Below are 21,638 nucleotides of genomic sequence, written 5' to 3' on the forward strand. Positions count from 1 at the left end.
TTTGGTGCTTATTAATTTCTGTCCAGCTGGTACTGAATGTATTGCACTAGTAATGAGAGGTGTGCTCTTCTTGAAACTATGGGTAGCTAAACATGCTGTGTTTGAGATGACATCTGAGCACACTAATTTGTGTTCATTACCATTATACAGTTAACCATGCTTAGCTAGTTTAATGATAAACTATTCAGTGTAGGAATTTATATTGTATGAACGGGGAAGATGAGGTAAGTGATATGGAAACCCTGGAATCCATTTTACTTCAGGATATCTATCTTGGCCAGGCAATAAGAATTGATTGAGGGCAGGAATAGATGACGCATTTTAGTATCAGTGTTAGTCCACAATGCTTTCATGTTCCCATCTGTCTTCCCAATGTGTATTTCCTTTCTCTCTCTCCTTGCCTCTCTGTGGTTTACGGTGTGTGGGAGATGAGACATTTTGCCAACGGCGCTAGCCAAGTTAATTTGAAGTTGAGATTTTTTTTTTTAATATGACTCTTTGATCAACTCTTTGATGGCAATTGAGTCTGTGCCTTCTTGCAAACAGCAACAGCATGAGTTCTAGGATACTGTCAGCCCCAGGCACTAGGAGAGTTTGGAGCAGTACTCCTGCCCCTCACTTAGTATTCTTTCCTACTCCTCTTCTGTTTTCTTATATATATGTGATGTGATATATGTAATCATGTCTGAGCACACCTGGAGCCAAGGCAACAGGAGCCACAAAATTGTAGAAGCTACATCAGAAAGATGCCTCTGAAAGTTCTGATAGGGATTTCCATTTAGCACGAATGAGAACTTTTTTACGATGATAGCACTGCCAAGGGAAAACGTACGATTGTATGTAAATTGGAATTTCGGGAGCAGGGATGACTTCTTCACATGTTTAGAACAAATAGTTCAGCTCCTTCCATTCCTCTAAAATTGCAAGATTACTGTAAGAACAATTGGAATAGATAAATACAGTTGAGTCATTTTGATTTGCTTTCTGAGGCTCGGGTCACTCAGGTGCACTTTTCTCTGTAACCACAAGAGCTGGACACAAGGGAGGCCCAAATCTGCCTCAGGATGCTGAAGTTCTAAGAAAAATATCACAAGACTTGCATTAAAGTAATGATTTCTAGTCACAGTGATGATATTAGACTTTCTTTTAAAAAGTGTTTCTTCTGTTAGAACACAGATTTACAGATGAAATCTGACAGGATTGCAACTGTAGCATTTTTAATCACTTCCTGTTATTCTGCAGTTATGTACAGCTTATCACTGTGTATCTTCTGCAGCTGAAGGAGGAATTGAGATGCTGCATGAGTGGCTAGATGTAAGATAGATGCAAATAAAGTAAGCATCTGAAAATAGCTGAAGTTGATGTTTGTTGAACAGGAATGGGTCCATAAGAACCAATTATTGTTATTGCTCAGTAACAAGTTCTGTAGATTTGGGCTGGGTTGTTTGTTTTGTTTTGATTTTTTTTTTTTGGTGGATTGGCTGGTGTTGGTTTGTTTGGTTTTTGTTGTTGTTGTTGTTGTTTTGTTTTGTTTTGTTTTTAATTATTTTTTCATTCTTGTCTCGTAGCCTGGGAATGAGATTTGGCTTGTAATGACAATAAGGTACAATGATGTAAAACCTATCAAAAAAGGAGCTAGTAGCATAGCTCATCTCTATGGGAATGTATCTTGTAATCACATGATTACAGAGAGAGAAGTCCCAGGAAAGGTCAAGAGGCTTGATGAAGATTGCATAGAAAATTGGTGAGAGAGTGTGGATTTTCAGTTAGTATATGAATATACCGTTCTCTATGGGCTCCTTTACGACATGTACTTATTCTTACCTATGCCATCTCTTGTGTCTGCTTTAAGCACAAGGGACCCTACAAATGCTTGGGAGTTTGTATGGTATATAGCAGTTTTTTTATGTTATGTGAATGTTTTCCTATGTGTGTTTAGGGTATAAGAACTTCATAGTACCCTGGAAAATGCAAGTTCTTGCTGAGAGTCTGTTAATCCTTTGTGTCCTTGCAGTGCTATTGCTGTGCTCTCTTTTTATTAACTTCCCACACAAGTCTGCAGTTTTACTTCCTTTTTCTCAAAAGCTTTCAACAGAGTTAATTTGTTTACCACTTTCTTACTTACATGTAAGTAAAAAAAAAATAAATCCCCAATTGTTAGAAATTTCAAATTGCAGCTATAGAAGTTTATAAAGACCATGAGATCACTACAGTTCATGACAGTCATAACAAAGGCTCACCCTTTGTAATATATCTTGGGATAAAAACTCCATAAGCTTGTGGAAGCTGCTATCTGCTAGAAGCTCACTTAACCTACACTGTCTGAGATAGTTTCATTTACTGAAGTAGATAATTTTGTATTGTGTTTTTCTGGAAACATTTTTTTCTGGGGCCATTGTTTCAGAACAGAAAAAACTTTGAAGTCTTGGCAATGCAGCTTTAAAAAAGAACCCTGAGGCTCTGACAAAGGAAAGAAAATATATATGTATGTGTATATATATCCCTAGAGGAGAAAGACTGCTTTTATTATCAGAAGACTGATGTTTCTGACTATCTTAAGAGGTACTACACATGTTTTCTGATAGTAACTATTCTGCAATCATAAGGAATTATAGCTAGTTTCTATCCCATAACAGCAGCAAAGGAACTGTAGGTCAGCTGCAGGAAGGAGTAGGAACATTTGTGAGCACCAAGCCAACCTTGGTTCTAGTCTGGACTGAGACCAAATCCTCACCATGGTTAGTGTGTTGTGTAGCATTTTTCCATTAAAGGTCCTTCCTAGCTTTAAACTTACCCTTTGTTGAAAGCTCCTCTGCCATGATAAGACAGAGGTCTTCATATTGTCCTGGGGGCTGAAGGATTTATAGATTGCATGTGAAAGGCTCTGGATGGTAGAATTTTATGAGAGCCTGGAATTTCTGAATTGTGAATCTTATGCTTATTTGGTGTTGGGTGACTGCTGTGGCTGGATGGCTGCCATGGGTATTCCTCTTAGATGGAAACCAAACTACCTTTTCTTCATGGCTCTGGGTAGATTCCTGTGGGAGGAGGAGTTGATCTGACCTCGAAGCAGAGCAATCAGAAAGGAGGAGTAGTTGTCTCTAGCATCTTAACATATCTCGTTAGTTTGCAACCAACTTTTTGGCCTTATCGAAGCTCTTGCTCCCATCTGCCGTCAGCTCACTAGCTTGCAGTGCCATCTGCCCAGCAAGTCTGATTTGTAGCCTCTCTGCTCCAGTGGCTTGCCTCATGTTTCAAAACGTTGCCATGACTCTGTGTCCTCCAGAACTCCAAGTAACGTTTCCAGAGCACTTGCAAGGTGGGGTGACTGGGTGGCATGATATTTCTCACCGTGTGACTCCACTGGGTCATGTTAGGTTGTTACTCAACTGATCCAGATTCTTTGCTGTTGTGAACATTTTCAATTAATCCCTGTGTATGGTACAGAAAATACTTAAATTTCTTGCTGTGAATTAGAAATATCTGGGAATATATTTCCATTATTTTCTGACACTAGTCAGTAAGTGGCCTTGAAACTGAAAGAGGCAGTGGTGTTTTCTGTCCAGCAGTTTGTCAACCATGGACAGTTCATGAGCTACACTGATTTTAAATAGCTGGCAATTTTGTTCAGGCACGCTCCTCCCATTGTTATCAGCGGGTGAAGATGAATTATGGACTGGGGGAAAGGCAGCGTTAGCAGTTCTCCCTGAGCCATGCTGCCTTTTTAGTTTGGAATTAAAGAGCACATTGTAGCAATGTTTTCTGTTCGTGCAGTAACAGAGAAAGAATCAGTCCTCTACAGTGAAATAAAATGTGTTTCTCATTAGCATGTGTATGAGTCAGGATCAAAAGTCATTAAGTCTGTGTATATTTTACACTGTTAGTTATAACCTTGGGGACTCATGTAAGATGTGATGCATTGTAGAGAAACTATAGACGTCTTAGACAGTTTTGTTAGTGTACTGTAGAGAGGACAAGAGCCTCTTAGTTTTTCTACAAAAATCGATGATGTCTCAAAAAGTAATTTTCCGAAGGGATAGAAAAAGTTATTTCTTGTACACTTGTAGTAAAGACACTGTAGGAACCATCGATTTCCATCAGTTTTAACAAACACAGTGCTTATTTAAATACATAATTCTCAACATGCTGGATTGATGTGTCCTTTTTCTTAATGCTTGTAGACACCTTAATATATAAGATCAGAAACGTAGCGTAATAAATTCTGGTGGAATATGTAATTTTGTGCTGATGTAAATTCTCTTTAAACAATGTGATAATATGTATTTCTTTTAAACAATGTGCTCATGATCTTCCCTAGATCAACCTTCCATTTTGTAGCAGGGATAAATGCCTTAGACCTCTGCTTTTAAGGAGGTGGTATTAATAATTTCACTGTAAACCTTTGTTTCATGAACAGCCTAAATTAGTAGGCTCAGCACGACCTGCAAGTTCTCTTACTATGCTTTCATACAATACCTAGCATAGAAAGACTATGCTCTCATTGAGGTAATACAGGCAATTACTGTGTTGTATTATGTTATTTGCAAATATTCCCCACTCGCCTATTAGTCAGACTTGCTGTCTGCCTTGATGCATAGAAAATGTGCAATTGTTACAGTATGATAGAATTACTGATAGTGCATATATGTTGATTTAAAATGTTTTGTTACTTCAGTGTCTTATGCCCTCAAAGACCAGGAAAATTACCTGCCTTAAGCATCCTTTTCTTGTGTTGATCTAAAAGGAAATGAAAATGAGGAAAGGTTTAAGAAAAAATTTCTTAGTTGCTTTATGCATATGGTATTCACATAACACATAGATACAGTGTCCTGTGAATGTCTATGTACGCAGGCACAGATGTATATAATTATGTAGTTGAAAGACTTGCTAACCAGCTAACATGTAGCTTATTTCTGTAGCCACTTGTCATGTGCTGGTGGGGTTTTATTTGTTTTGGGTTCGCTTTCAGTTATCCCCCTCACCGGTGTCTGCAGACTCACTCTTGTCCCTGTTGAGCAGTAAACTTTATTGATTGTGATTTCAATGGTTTCTGGTTCTGAGGAAAATAGATGTGTGACAATTCAAAACTGCTTTTAGTGGACTAGATGAGAGTGAGTGACAGACATTTAATGCCAAGCTTTTCTCATGTGACTCTCAAGGTCTCCTCATCAGAACTCACACCTAGATTTAGGTTGAAGTTCTGACACTGTTTGCCTGGATTATGAATGTGGGTATTAAGTGGATTTGCAGGTAGATATAGTTGAAGTTAGTTGGGAAAAGTGTTTTGTTTATTTTTTTGTGAACTCGTGTAGGAAACGTGCTTTGATTGAAGGTAGAATTTGAAAAATAACCACCCTTCTCTCTGAGCTGTTCATTTTCTAGCAGTGTATTAATACTGGCATCCAAAATAGTAGAAAGAAATGAGACAAACATCTCTCTGTGCTTTGGCTTAACCTGCCAGCAGCATCCCCTGGAGAGTTGAGAACACAAAACGAACTCCAGGGTAATTTATCTATATCCCCAGGTCTAAGTGTCAAGTTTGCAGGAAGTAGTTTAACGCACAGTAAATTAGTGTCTGACTAAAATGCCATTTAGAAATGTAGTAAATAAAAGCAAATGAAGCATATTTAATAGGGTTTTTTTATATTGCTGTATATTCTTAAATCTAATAAAAATATTACTTGATATAATCTTTATTTCATATGACTCAGATTTATTTATAGTTGGTTTGGGTCCAGTTAAAGCACACTGTGGATAAGTACTTTACAAGCCAAGTCTTTGCTCTGAAACCAAAAAGCAGGTCTGAAACAAAAATGAGAATTTTTAAAACGTAGCCACTTCAGAACCAAATTTAACGTCTGGGGACACAGACCCTTACTTTCTTTGACTGGAACAAAACACCCAGGTTGAATGCTCTGGAGTGCTAAGACTAAGATCTGAAGTTTCCCATGTTAGAAACTGTATTAATTTCCCATATTAGAAACTCCAGCCTTAGTACTTAGATGTCTGATTGCCTATATTTCAAACCACATTGCCTAAGCATTTCTCAAATATTAATGTAGTAATAGTGCAACGTGTCTTTCTGTAACTGCAGACAACTCAGACAGACAGTAGCTGTGCAAATTACTGGCCTGAGGTCATAAAATGTGATAGAGCAAAGAATCAAATCCAGATACCTCAGTCTTGATCTTGGCTCCTGCAAAAATGATATTTGATTACAAGTTTGGACTAATATGACCTCCTCAGGTTCCATCCAACCTGAGTTGCCCTGTGATTTGGTATGGAAATCAAATGAATTGTGTTTTACTCAGGACATATTTGAAATCCTGAACTGGGGATTTCAGAGTCAAAGTTAGTGAGACTTGGCCATGCAGATCTCTGTGGTATTGCTGACTGACTCACATTTGGTATGGGATAATGGATGGGTATTTAGATGTGTTCTTCACTGGTATGACCATGCAGATAAACCTTTTTGTGTGGATATCTGCTCGATTTTACACTCAGAAAATGGTGCTGTTGGTATAAAAGCTGTGTTTAAATTTACCCATCCTTATCCATGGCAATTTTGATTTCACTGCTTGCTTTTTACCTTATTGCTTGTAACATGTCTCCATGTACTGCAGCTGAGACAGAAAGTGCTACTGTCTTGCCTTGTATCGTGTGCAGTTGTTACAGTTGTTACCACACCTGATTTTACTGTTGTAGAAAGTGAGTTGAAAAGCATTGTAAATCAGCATTAATCCATACTCTTGGTTGGCCTAGGACAGTCTTTATGAGGTACTGGATTGTTTGAGAGAAGTTAAAACTCTGCATTTATTTCTTCATCTCTGTGCTCTCAGTGCCTTAACAATCCATAACTCGGACCACCAATGTGGAGGATTCAGACAGAACTGGACGAGCAGAGAATTGGGCTGCAGAGATTGCAGGTTGTGAAAAGCACCCAGAGATAGAAAATTCTCACAGGAAGCTGCAGGAGGGATAGAGAAGTTTGGGGGTTGGAATTGTGTTGTATAAAGACTAAGATTACCCAGTCAGGGATCCTGGAGTTGGAGGATAGATGAAAGGGCCATGTGAGTGAAGGGAGACTGAATTTGAATAGTGAACAGTGAGAGAATCTTGGTAATAGCAAGGCAAAGAGGTAGGCCCTGGGAAGTAGTAAGCAGAGAAAGTGATAAGAGAAAATGAAAAATCAAAATTTAGTGAGAGGTTTGGTTTTGGTTGGGCAAGAAATCTAGAAGGAAAAGCAAGGGGAGTCTGTAAAAAGAGCTCAAGTTGCCAAAGGGCTGCTTTTTAGCCTTGTGTTTGGCACATAAAACTGGATGTAGATATAAAGCAATTTGGAAAGCTTCATCAAAGCCAGACCCTACTGAGCCTCAACTCTCTCTCTTTGAATCTCAATGGATTTTTTTGAGGGTCAAAATGACTGATTTAAAAATAGACTTAGGCACAATGTGCAATTACAGTAAATTAATTTTAAACTTTGTTCTGCTAATATTTCTGATAAGAACCCTCATAATTGATTTTTTTCAGAAGTTACGAAATTTTATTATAGGTTTTTAGTTCTGCATTCATTAATGCCAATGACATTTTACAGAATAGATGTGATTACCCACCTAACAGGCTGAAAATACTCTGTGAACCTGATGACAATTAAATTGGCATCAGTCCTGTTCTGCAGGGAGGTAAGACCTTCAGGCAATAAAGAGTGGTGGTTTTCTTTATTCTTTGAGGTTGACAAACACTGAAGACATTATAGTAGAAATTGTAATAGCCTTAGAAACAGCCAAATTCATTTCTACTGGGACTCTGCTGGTAAGTTGAGGTACAGCAGAGAAGACACTGCAGGGGGATGGCAGGTTACATATATGTGTGCTCATTCAGTTGTTTCCTTTTTTGCATCATTAAATTAACAGTTTAATGTTAAGGACAGGTGCTGCAATAATGGTATTTAGAGCAACATTCTCTACCCATAGTGAGCAACAGTGGTAAATGTGCCTTCCTGTGAGCAAGAAGGTGATAATTTAGACTCTGCCTGTTCAGTTTCCATGCATACTTGCTTGTTGGACAATGCTCTGAGATCCCCTAAACGTGATGAATTATTTTTCCCCTGCATATGATGCACTCAGTTTGGTCGATTGAGGGTAACATGACTGGATCTATTGCAGAGGTATTTGAACCTTTGAATAGCAAGATGTAAAATGTTCACAGATGGTGGGAAACACTTAAATTTCTGGAATAGAATTTCTGGATGAAATTTATGTTTAGAAGCTTAAATTGACTGAAATGTGGAAAACAGATTTATTACCACCTTCCCCTATTTACTGTGAATCAGCTTGTGCTTTGAGTTTTGTGAGCTCCTAGTGTAAACCCAGACTCTTGGAAAGAGGCAGTTGTTCTTTAGAGCATCTGAGGGCATATCTGTGCTGGTGTACACTGCCTTAACTCCATTGTCATTACAATCTCGACATAGTTTTCAACAGCCGGGGTTCTGCCCTAGGTATTTAGAGCTGGATGGTGAGATGCTTAGTTCTTTGGTGAGAATTTTCTCCCTTTACTTTTCATGCCTTTGTAAAGTTTGCATTCTTTGCCTGATTATGTCACGCTTTTTTAAATCCCTCCACAGGATCTTTGACTACTGTTGCCTAAAATTGTAAGGCTTTTTCTTACCTTCTGAAGCCTTTTACAAACCTTTCTCTTCCCTGTTGCTGATGTCCTTTGTCTGCTTCCTTTTCCTGCACTGAAACTTTGAGATGTTCCCCATACCCATTTGCCATTTTTTGTTATTTTTGTGTAGACCCTTCCAGATTAATGCGTGAAAGAAACTGTCTGGAATATTATCATTCTCTCCTTTCTTGACTCTCACTTCATGAGCCATGAGTATCAGGGTGCACTCAGGAGATTGGCCAGCCAGGATTGGCCAGACAGGGAAGAAGTCAAAACTAGCATATTAATTAGTCCTGTTTCAGTCATGTTTTGCTAGTTGAGGATGGAAGGTCCCTATAGAGCTGTAGTGTTGTCTGTCCTTGTTGTGAAATGCAGTGGCAGTCCCTAAGAGCACCTAGTGGAATGGACAAGGAAAAGAAGACTGAAAAAGGCAAAGTGACTTACCCAAAGTCTGCAGAGAAGGTCAGTAGCTAAGCTGTGTTTTCTTTCCCTCTGTAATCATAAATTATAGCCATATTAAGTTCATTGAGCCTGGAGCTGTTGCTGCTGCCATCATCACCTCTCAGCTCTCCTTCCTGATCATCTCATGACTTGACTCTTTTGTTGTGCTTTTTAAAATGAGAAATACAACTTTTCACAATAAATAAAGTGGTTACCACTTCCCAGCTAGTTATAACTGGTAGCTCAGTGCTACACTACAGAGCATTTACGATTTCTCCATGTCCTCCACTTAGAGGGAGAAGAAACCTTGGAAAGTAAAGATCTCCTCATTTGCTCCTACAAAGGGGTGAGTACATGCCTGGCTGACCCATCTTTGGGCCCACTGCTATCCATAGAGAATGATGTTGAAAAATTGTGACTAGGGAAGTTGCAGGTCTCTGCTATGGTGATGGTTCTACAATTGGGGAATGATTTTGGGAGTGCTGTGTGAGAGGGACTGTATAAAACATGAATGCTCTGCTACTACCAGGGATAAAATGAGGACCTCTTGTTGCTTGCAGGCTGAAAAAGGAAAGAAGGAGTTGAGTATTTTCCCGTGTGTGAGCAAAACCTGTGCTTGTGCCTGACTCAAAGGTCTTTGAAAATTGGTTTTTATTTTTATTTCATGGGGGTGTTATGAGAGGCTTTTTCTCTGACTTTCTCTCTGCCAGCTGACTTTTAAGTGCAGACCAAGTACCTCAGATTTGAGGTTAATCAGTTAATCAATTGTATTTTTCAATACCGTGTGTGTTTACTATAGTTGTCTGGTTGTACGGGATTGTTTAGCAATAGCATGTGTTGAGAGTGTTCTTACTTGGAAAGACTATCTGGGATCATCTCCAGAACTGCTTTAAGCTGTGGATATTTAGGGCAACTAAGTTTAGTAAGTACTACTTAGGTAATTAAAGGTTGGATCTGGGCTGCTTTCTCTGCAAGACAGCAGACTGGTAATGGGAAATTAGTCAACTTGGTTCAATGTTATCTTCTGTATAGCACAGAGTCAGATCCCACCCAACTCAGAGTTTTATTTTTCTAATGTCTTAAGGGGTTTTGAAAGTCAAAATAATATTACTTTTCATGTAGTCTTGAAGGTAGCAAAACTAGCTCAAATTGCTTAAATTAAAAGTAGTATTTATAACTGGTTTTGAAACGGTCAAGATATCCATTTTGCACTCTGGACTCTTTTTCTTTAAAGAAAAAATCAAGTCTCTGCTAAATAACTACTTGTGAAATTCTTTTTACTCAGTGTTTCACCAGTTTGTACCCATAGATGTAGGTATAAGACCAACTTGCACATATAAGAGAGACGTTACATGGAGAAAAGGACAGTTACCCATATCATACAAGCATTTCAGGGTCTTAAAAAGTACCATGTTTCTATAAGCTCAGTGGCTTTTGAAATTGTTCAGATTCATGGTGGAATGCATGAAATTATTTGCAGAGTCTTTTGGTTTTGTTGAACACTTTCAAAATTTGATGTTTTTTCCCCTATTCCAGCCCCTGCCTGGTTGAATGCTACACCAATGCCACTAGCATTACTATTCTTCTGGGATGAGATGGCAAATGGGATGGGAACAGTGATGCATGTATTATATGCTTTTTATGAATAAAATCGTAAACTTCACAACTAAAGTTCTTTCTTTCCATCCAGTGACCAATTTCATATATTTTGGTCCTACCACACTGCTGACTCTAGACTGGACTCTGAATTAAGCTCTGCAGTGCAGCTCTGAGGAAGAGAGATTGCACCTTGGCCAGATGCTTTCTGACAGGGGGTCAGTGTGTGGGTCAGTGCAGTCCTCCAAAGGGTTTTCAGCTGTGAGAGGCAGCACAAATGATAACTTGTGGAAGAGATGAGAACCTCCTGTATCCAAAGTGTAGGGTGGAAAATGGCTGTGTTGGACAACATTGTCTGCGTGCATGTCTGTGCTCAGACCTGTGACGTATCACTCTGATCAGGCTGTAGTAGGGGATGATATCCCCTGATTCTGGAGTGCCTACAGACATGACTGCAAACTGCCATCTTGAGCATTATTGTAAAAAGACAGATTATCATCTGCTTTCTATAGAAAACTAAGTGTTTGTGTACTAAGTGTCAGTGTACTAAGTGGAGAGACTTTTCTGTTAATCTTGTTTGGAGTTCTTTACAACAATATATTGCATATATTTTTGTAAGTTAACAGATATGTTTGTCTGTTGTTTTAATGGCAGTTTTAGTCTAGTAGCTAAAGTTTGTGTTCAGTAGTTCTGTGCCTTGACATGAAATGTACAGGGTGGCATAATAACCTTCTACATCAATCTTTACTGCAAGAGATTGAGATCCAGTGTTTCAGTATGTCATGGGAACCAGGAAATTCTCAATTCTAGCTGTGCCTGCAGCAGTGACTACCCTTTGGGATTTTACCCTATATTCCTTCACTCCAGAAAAGTGAGTGAAGGAATTCCACCCCCACCCCCCCCGGGAGCAAAAATATAATTGAACACTAGTGGGGAACCTTGATCCCTTTATCCCTCCTACAAATATTACTCAGTTAGATTGGGTTCTGAATGTGGAAAGCATCTTTATAATAGTAAGCCTTGTTCTCCATAGAGAATGAAGATGATCTTGGCTCTCCCAGTGGTAGATTTGCAGCTACTTAGATGCCACAGTATGAATTCTGATTTAGAATGAGTGTAAATATAGTCTAGCTTGTCAGTGAGGCACCTGTTTCTTATCCTCAGATAGTCCAGTTCATTGCTCTGATTATCTCTTTTCTTCCTCTGCAAAAAAACCTTTCCTCCTTTTCTACCTGAAAAAATTTATCTTTAATGTGGGAAAAAGAAATGGATTGCTTTTTTTCAAGTAGTGTAATCAGATCAGGCATTTACAGGAGTAAAAACACAAAGTGCTACGGTCATTATGTTCCCAATGAGTGTGTTTATATTCTGCTAGTAAACACATCTGAGTGTTTTGGAAACAATAGTAATCTTTCTCTTCGCTGCGTAAGTGGTGTAGCATACCCTTCTGTGACTTAGTATTTTAGTTGCACAGTGACTTTATACGCTTAATCTTGGAGAGGCAGTTTGGATTGTATTATTTAACAGCCAAGGATAAAAGCCTCTTGCAATTATGAGATTAACAAGAGTTACGCTATGTTTTGATTCTTCCTGAAGTCTGATATGTGAATACATGTGTGCTTTGACTGGATATGTGTTTGATGTTATTTTCTCTATCTCTTTTGGGTTTTTTCCCCCTCTTTTCTTTAGAGAAAAATTCTGTTAGCTGAAGGATTTTCAAAGAATGTAAAAGGCTTAAATGCCATGGGCGTTCCTTCATGTGCTGCTGTGAGTGCCAGGCAGCTTTACCACTGCAAAATAACAAAAAACGAGAATAGAAATTTGGCTTTACTGGCTGTTGAGCTGGATGGTCTATGTTTCAGAGAAGATAATTCAGATAATTTGATTTTCTTTGGAACAAACTTGGGAAAGTAGTGTGCTTTTTCTCCCTTCTGGGAAAATGTCCACTATCCAGTGTATGAAGTTAGAAACACATTAAAGTTGTGAGAAAAATCATACTGTTGTAAGATATTAATTGCTGGTAAGATTTTATGCTAACTGTAAAATATCTCTGGCTTTTTAGAACATCATACATCACTCTATTTATTAGTTCTTAACTAAAATATTTAACTTCATGATGTTAAATAACTTTATGGGGAAAAAATATCTACTAATTCAGATGCTTGAAAATAGGACCAGGTTGGCTTTCTTAAATCAGCACAGTTCCTATTTCTTGATGTTGTGTAACAGTTATTGATGTGATGCTACAGTTTTAAACTTCAGGAAAAAGCTGATTAGTGTAAACCTCCCACATAGCATTGAGGACAGGCTGGAGGGAAATGACCCACACAACCATGGTTGCACTTCAGTATTACAGAAATAGTCCAGTCTCTCAGTTAGTCTAAATATATGGCTAGATTTAGAGGTTTGTATTTATTTACTTTTGGTATTTGGATTGATTTTTCATTTAACTGACATTTTGTTGGCCCACTTTTTGGATATGGAAACTGCGGAATGGAGTTTTGCAGTTGAGGTACCAGCACACAAACGGCAGTACCTGGAGGGGAATATTTCTGCCTCAGGACAAAGCTGTCTAGAACTGGAAGTTTGTTACAAAACTCCATACTACGGTGTGTTCATTTCAGTTTGAAGGGCACATTTTTAAGTATGCTCCAGTTGGATTTAATTCATGATTTCACTTGAGCAAATATTCTGATTTAGTACATTTGTGCAGAACTTTAACACTGAACATGTAATTGACCTGAAGTTGTTGAGCTTGTTTTGAACTGAGACTTTTCCAATACCTCCATCTGGAAGGATCATTTGTGTTTCAGCCTGTGTTCAAACAAAAAAGGGACTTAGACTCATGCAGGAATCAAAGTTTTTGAGTTTGTTTTTTTTTTCCTTCAAAGTAGTATTTTAGTGTTGTGGCCCCACTGGCCCTTCCTAAGCCACTGTTTACACCAGTAGGACTTCTCCAAACACAGCAAATGCAGCATTGGACTGCTTCATCTTGCTGTTATTATCTGCAAATTTTACCTGCATGCAGGTTCTCTGATTTACACTCTTAAGGAGCACTGCTATTTGAAAAGAGGAGCTGAGATTTTCTATGTCTTTTGTCTATTGTATTTACATGGTCTGCAAATCTAGTATGTGAGCTGACCATCTAATGACCTTTAAAAATGCAGCCTTTGGAGAGATGAAGAGGGATTTGTTACTTGACAGATTTGTGCTAGCAAGCCCCAGGTTATTTACGGAAGTCTGGAATTTTGTGCTCTTGGATTTAAAGAATACTGTGTAATTCAGATCAAAGGCAAAGTATTAAAATCTTAATTCCACTGAGAGAAATATCCTTTATTTTGGCATTCTCGGACAATATTCTTAATTCATGTTGCTAGTGCACCTTATAAAAGAGAAGAAATTTAAAGTTTTCTTATAATTTTTTGTGAAACAATTTTTCTTTCTCAACTGGACGAGTGGTCTTTGAAGCTTATTCATAATTTTTAAAAGGAAAAACTCTGTTCTGATACTATATCATACAAAGTCACAGAGTTACTGTCAGGTGTTTGTATTTCCTCAACTAATTACATAGTGAAAACATTTACATGTTCAATTTTGTTTTTAAAGTATTGAAATATCCCTGTGTCATCAAAACTATTAGAGAGTATATAGGTAAGGAGGAGGAAGGAAGGAAACCAAGGCAAAGGACATTTCAAAACTATTATAGTTGCCGTTCAGGAAGAGTGTTTAAATTGGTACAGATGGGAGATGCTAAACTGCATTTCTGTAGATTTCTACAACCAATGTAAAATTCATGGGTTATACATCTGAAAAGATCACAATGAAACTAATTTGTTTGGTGGAAAGTAAAGTAGCCATTGCCACTTTTTGTTTCCCTCTCAGATGATGAAAACTACTTCCAGGCAATCTTACTGTGCTATCTAGTGCACAGAAGTACCTTGAATCTTGGTACGTGACTTTGGGGGGTAGAACAGAAACTGTAAATCTCTGTGCTTGAGAATGTTTGTTGTCCTTGGCCTGTAGAAATGTGCCAGATGACACTAGCAAGTGTTCTGTGTGATCTGAAAGTATTGTGTGCCCCTTAAAGATTAATTTCTTTGCCCATTTCTGTACTTCCAAAGCTATGGAACTGATACTAGAAGTGCAATAAAGCAAAATGTTCTTGTAGTGTGAGTTGTACCCCTGTCCATAGAAATTGTTTCTCTGACAGTGAAATAACGGATATATTACTGAAATGGGATGTAGGTCTCTAACCCCAAATCATACTTGCAGCTTGTCCAGTGAAGTTGGTGAGGACTTCTGAACACAAAATGAGCTTTTGACAAGTGCCTCAAGTAGGACTGGATGAGTCTCCCTCACTACAGAATCTTACACAGTAAGCACAAAGAACTGTTCAGGGACAGTGAAGCAGCAGAGACCAAAAGTCTCTCACTGTAGGAGAAGACTCATGTTCAAAAGGTGACAGTTCTCGTGGGGCAGGTTGGGAACTGCGGAGCTGTTTTGCCTTAACAACACTTTCTCACTCTTTTTGGACTGACATTGTTAAATGTGCAAAGATGCAAAACTGTTACTCTGCATGAATCATCTTTAGGTCTGTAGTTGAGACAGTTACAATCTCTTATCTTTTGGCTTTCTTTTTTTAAGGAGAAGTAATATTCCCTTTAATTACTGGACAGTGAGATGTGAGAACGCTAGTTTGAAAATGGAAGGGTTTAGGTTTAACTTTTTAAATGAAAATGGCCCTAGTAACAGTGGCTTGTGCTGAATTCAGCCTTACTGAGGCGTGGAAGGAGTACTTGGAGCACTCCTAATCAATGTAGTCTTTCCAGAGGCTTTGGCAGATTTCAGTGCTGTTTTACCCTGTTATGAAAGAGTAGTGTTGCTGAGGTAAAAGCCACTTGTCTCTTTCCCAACATGTAGGTAGTAGCTCTGTGCAAAATTGCCTGGGGAAACCAGCAAGATAAATAGGAAGGTGCTGAATTCCTACTTCCTCTAGGGATAGAGAACTGCCAATACAAAGTTTCTGGATCATTTATTTACTCAAGTTCCATATTAATCCTGTTCTGTCCCTAAATTTGGTGGTTCTGGTCTAATCCTCCATGTTGCAGGCCTCGTTTCTGGAGTTTGAATAAAAATTCTTTTCTGTCTCACGAGAGTACAGTGAAGTTTTGTGCATTAGACAGAAATGCTTTGCTACACTAATGGAAACTGCAGAATATGACAAATAGAAAGACAGTCATAACCACAGAATTCTTGACACTAGGCAGTTACGTTATACCCAAGATACACTGAAATTGTTTCTCAAATTGAACATTGCATTTGAAATAACTCCTTCCTGAAAATACTTAATGACAAAATTACGGACCTTTCAAATTACATACCATATCTTATGCTATAGCTCTTTTAGCTTCAGATTTTAGACAATATTCACTGATTCAAAAACAGTGATGACAGTGTTGTTGGTTTGGGGTTTTTTAACTGTGGAATATTTGGCTCTTTAGACAGGAGTGAGCATATACCATTAAAAGTTTGGTTCCCTGTAATGCATATTAGATGGTTGTTTATGATGAGAGTAACTTCCATGTGACATTAGCAATTTAAAATTGAGACTGTTAGTCAGGTAGACCACATTTGCCCTCAGTGGAGACAAGCATCCCAAATACCTTGCACGCTGATAGTCAGATGAATTTGGTGTGTCTTACTTTTCTGTTCTAAAACAAGCATCCTTCATAGTCAGTGTTATGTGAGTGCAATTCAATGTGCAGAGACACAGTTCTAAGTACATTTTTGTAAAGGCCCAGCTAAGATGGTAGAAAGAAATGTGACCAACTTCTTTCTTAATTTGGTTTTGCATTGTATTTCTTTATATTTTGCCTGTGACTTTTCATTTTGCTTTGATTTGCCTTAGGCTTTTGTGAATTGCTTTCGTCAAGAGACTTTTCTATGACAAATAGGTTTTTAGAAGAGCTTGTGTATCTATGACTTTGAATGACATTTTGTTGTCTCATTTGTGTTGCTGCAGCCATCACTAGTCTCTCATAGAGAAGTGACAAGAGGTGTATCAGAACTGGACACTTCTGTTATTCATTTCTTATTGATTACATGTAGTAAAGAAGTATAGAAAGTAAAATCTGGATACTGTGCTTACTGTCACCACCTCCATACAGAGAGTGTGATTTCAAAATGGCAGTTATTCTTTCTGCCAGGGTTTGGCTCTCATATGGGACACTAGAAATATTTTAGGACTCTTGTTCTCTCCTTGCTCTTGCAGGATGGCAATTCATCTTCTAAGCGTTGTTAATACAGATTGCTCCAAATCTACTTTTCTCACCAAGGAGGCATTGCTGACTCACTCCTCAAATGCTGTTCATTGCCAAATTTGTCATGCAGGTTCCTTTAGTCAGGCAGCCCAGCCATCGGTGCTGCTGTTGCTCACTGCCCCTGGCAGAAGCTCGGTGCTCTTCACTCATGACTGAAACCTGCACTAAGGATTCAGTTCTTCAGAAGGCTCGAGTGTACAGAAGCTGAGACTGTTCCTTAGGCACTATATCATACATAATCTTACTGGGTGTTACCTCCTACAGTGTACCTTTGAGTGCTTTTTTTATTGATTTCTTGTTCTTCTTCTGAGCATGCACACATGATCTGTCAGTTAGAAGCATTGTATATATTCGTTATACTATATATTTTTGATTGATTTATTTAAACAATTTCCAGTCATTATATCTTCATTGTACACTATCACTAGCTCCTTTGTGGAGTGTCACTAATGTGTATGGATTTCAGGCTTTCTGCATGTCTCACTGCTTACTGGTTTCACTTGCTGACTATTTTACAGCTTAGTAGCTGAGATAGTAATTAAACCTCAGAATTTTTGGGCATACATAGCAATGCTTCTTCCATCCAAAAAATGGAAGCAACTGTAATAAACTTGGGGCATTTTTTGTAGTGTGGATCTCTTTTCATCTAAAGGAGTTAGGAACTGAGTATATTTAATGAAAATCTAAGGAAATTGAGCTACCACAAGGAACTGATGTGCCTCTCTCCCTCTACACTTACAGCTCCCCCTCGTGTTCACGTGTTTACCTTATCCCTTTTTGGGGAACATCCATCACCTCCCAGACTCCTGTGTGAATACTGACATGGTTGTTGTCTGTGCAGTAGTATGTGTGTTCTGATTGAGTGTATTTGACTAAAAAATTAATATTATATGTGGGTTCTTTTTTCCTGAAGGGAGGTATGTGTGTTTGTTGAACATCAAAGCTGAAATATTTTGTTTCCTGTCTTTATAGTCCTACCATGTTCTCCCCTCTGTGAAAAGCAAGTCTGCCTCATATCAGTCAGATGGGTGCACTGTAGCACAGGAAGTAGAGATTTGTCTGACCAGCCAAACTAATAAAAAAATAAATGGAAACATACAGTGTCTGAGTAGACAGACTCAAGAATGGTGCTTATAGCCATGTTCCTCTGCTATAGCAGAGCATTTCCCATGTTACCTTTGGAACAGCAACCAAGCCTGTCCTTTTCAGGCGCTCAGTGGTCAGCATATTTTTATGATTCTGGACACTTGTATATAAATTGTTTGCCCTGAAGTACTTGTTAAATATAGATTTCTTTGGGAAAGAATTCTGAATTTTGAACTCTGAGAGAAAACATTGCAAGAGCAAGCCATGTTGCTTGACCCTCATAAATTGATGGGCCCTGACAATATCTACCCGAGGATGTTATGAGTGCTGGCTGATGTCATTGTGAGGCCACTCTCCATAATCTTTGAGAAGTTGTGGAAATCAGGGGACATCCTGGAAAACTGGAAGAAGACTAATGTCACCCCCATCTATAAGAAGGGCTTAAAGGAGGATCCAGGAAATTAGACACATCATCTTACTTCAGACCCTGGGAAAGTTATGGAATGAATCCTCTTGGAGGCTGTCACAGGTCAGATGTTGCACATGACTGGGAATAGACAGCATGGATTCACCACAGGCAAATTGTGCATGACAAATTCACTGGTGTTCTATGACAGAGTAACCCACTTGGTTGATGTGGGGCGAGCAGTGGGCGTTATCTACCTGGATTTCTTCAAGGTTTTTTGATATAATTTCCCACAACCTTTTCTTAGGGAACTTGAGGCATTAGGGTCTGGAGAAGTGGTCTGTGTGGTGGGTGGGGAACTGGCAGCACCCAGCAGCACTGTGGGGGGGGGGTAAGGAGCCCATTTTCAAACCAGCAGCCTGTCATAGGTGGGGTCCCCTAGAGGATTGGGCACAACACTTTAGTATCTTCATAAGTGATCTCGAAGATGGGATTAAGGGTACCCTGGTGAAGTTCACTGATGATACCAAATTGAGTGGGGAAGTGGATACTTCAGAAGAGAGAGCCACCCTGCAGGATGACCTGGATAGGCTGGAAGAGTGGGCTAAAAAGAACCTTAGGAAGCTCTACAAGGACAAGGGTAATGTCTTGCACCTGGGAAGACATATTCCAGCAGTGCAGCACAGGTTAGGAGCTACCCAGCTGGGGAGCAGCTCTGTGGAAAGGGACTTGGGGATCCTGGTGGACAAGCTCAGTATGAGTGAACAGTGCACTGCTGTGCAAAAGGAAAACCAACAGTTTTTTGTCCACAAGGGCATCACCAGCACAGATAAAAAAGTCATTATCCCACTCTTCTCAGGTCTTGTCAGGTAACACCTGGAATACCTGTGTTCAGTTTGGGTCTCCAGTCTGTGCACAAAGCTGTGCACAGGGTGGAGAGTGTCCAGAGAAGGGCCGCAAAGACGATCCAGGGACTGGGAAACCTGTCATATGAGGAAAGGCTGAGAGAGCTGTGTTTGTTCAGCCTTGAGGAAAGAAGACTTAAAGACCTTATCAGCATGTTCCAGTATTTAAAGGGTGGCTGCAAAGAAGGTGGAGACTCCCTCTTTACGCGGAGTCATGTGGAAAAGATGAAGGCTAATGAGTACAGGTTACTCCTGGGAAGATTCTGATTGGATATGGAAGGAAAGTATTTCACAATGAGAACAATAGCTACTGGAATAATCTCTCCAGGGAAGTGATGAATTCCCAAATATTGGACACTTTTAACATTTGTTCTGGACAGGGTGCTGGAACATCTTATCTAGACCATGCTTTTGCCAAGAAACGTTGGACCAGATGATCCTTGAGGTCCACTTCCAACCTGGTATTCTGTGTTCATCTGGCATAATTATCTAAAATCCCATAGGGCTAATTTGCCCATCTGGGAGATCCTGTGTTACATGTCACATGCCTGCTGTCACTGATGTGTGCATGTGTGGTGAGTGATGTAAGCAGGAGCAGAATAGGACTTGCATGAACATTTTGTTAGTGTTTCCAATGTTTGTATCTGCTAGTGGGTAACAGAGGTCATCCCGTGTGAATACAAATAAAACTCATATAGTATACTGCATCCTACTCTGGTTTTGCTTACTCTAGATATTAAAGCAAAATTACTTTTAAGTAAAATGTTTAATAGGTGCTATTTTTTTCACAAATATGTATTTTCCTGTCCCCTTGTTCTACTAAGTAGGCAACCTTAGTAACCATAAGTCCAACAGCACAAGCTTCCAAGTGACGAATTACTATTGGTACATTATTGCAACCTCATTAAATGATCCAAAAGAGCTTAACTGTATAAATCTACATGTGTGGATGTTTTAAGGAAATATTTTAAAATAAAATGCCAGCTTGATCTCATGCAATAGATAATTAAATTATGGCCTTAATTCAGGAGAACATTTAAGCATGTTGTTAACAGGCTCTGCTTGTTCTAGAACAGATGTATTGGTCACATAATCTGACCAGTGGATGTTTAGGATTGAATGGATACAGCGCTGATGGAAGCGTTCTAGGAGTCGCAGGTGGTGGCGGTAGATGACCCATGACTCGGATCCATATAAGAGAGTAGACAGCACAATGGCTTTGTAAACACTGATCTTGGTACTTTTCTTCAAGTGTTTATTTCACCAAACTCTTTTATGAAGCTTTCCAAAAGCACTATATGCCTTTGCTAACCTGTTGTCCATCTCTCCATCAATCTTACCATCTGAGGAGATGAGGCTACCTAGGTAATTAAACTGCTGGACTGATTTGAGCTCTGATTGGCCAATGGTGATGTGGGGATGATGGGAGGATGATTATGTGACCAATACATCTGTTCTTGAACAAACAGCAGTCACAAGTATCGAGGCCATGTTACTGAGAACATAGCTGTGTTGGGCAGGGCACGTCTCCAGGATGAAGGACCACCGCCTCCCTAAGATCCTGCTTTATGGTGAACTTGCCACCGGCTGCCGCATGAGAGGAGCCCCAAAGAGGAGATACAAGGACTCCCTGAAACAACATCTCAGCCTTGGCCATATTGATCACCATAACTGGTCTACTCTGGCCTCCAGTCGGGAGGTCTGGAGACACACCATCTATAACGCTGCTGATGCCTTTGAGAAAGCACACAGGATCACCCTTGAGGAGAAAAGGCAACGCAGAAAGAATCGTGCCTTGCAGAATACACCATCCAAGGAGTCTTTCTGCTGTGCCTTTTGCAACCAGACATGCCTGTCTCGTATTGGCCTTTTCAGCCACCAACGCGCTTGCAACAAACGTGGGTAGAGCCCTTCCCAAATCTTCGTTCGCGAAGCCCAGCCATGATGATGATGATGAACAGGCTCTGCTGAAGGTCGAAAATTTGAATGTTCTTAAACAGACATCTCGAAGAAAATTCAGTTTCTTAATTTTGAACTGATGTTGTTGTGGGAGAGGGATGCACCTTCCCAAGCCACAAAACAATACCATTGAAAAGAAAGACCGCTTGTATAAGGAGAAACAAAATCTATCTTATAACTAGTATGTATTCCATGCATACATAGGATTATGCTCAAGGTTAGCACAGAGCAGTGCTTTTAATCCTAAGGAATGAATGTCAT

At 39.3% G+C, this 21,638-nt stretch overlaps 1 protein-coding gene across 2 annotated transcripts in view; it reads left to right on the plus strand.

Annotated features, from left to right (window-relative positions):
* The window catches only part of SLC24A4 (solute carrier family 24 member 4), a 95,654-nt gene that overhangs the window by 2,900 nt on the left and 71,116 nt on the right, over window positions 1-21,638 (plus strand). The gene's annotated exons all lie outside the window — the stretch shown is intronic.

This window comes from Manacus vitellinus, unplaced genomic scaffold (genome assembly GCF_001715985.3).
Source record: "Manacus vitellinus isolate BGI_N305 unplaced genomic scaffold, ASM171598v3 scaffold_6_pilon, whole genome shotgun sequence".
NCBI lineage: Eukaryota > Metazoa > Chordata > Aves > Passeriformes > Pipridae > Manacus > Manacus vitellinus.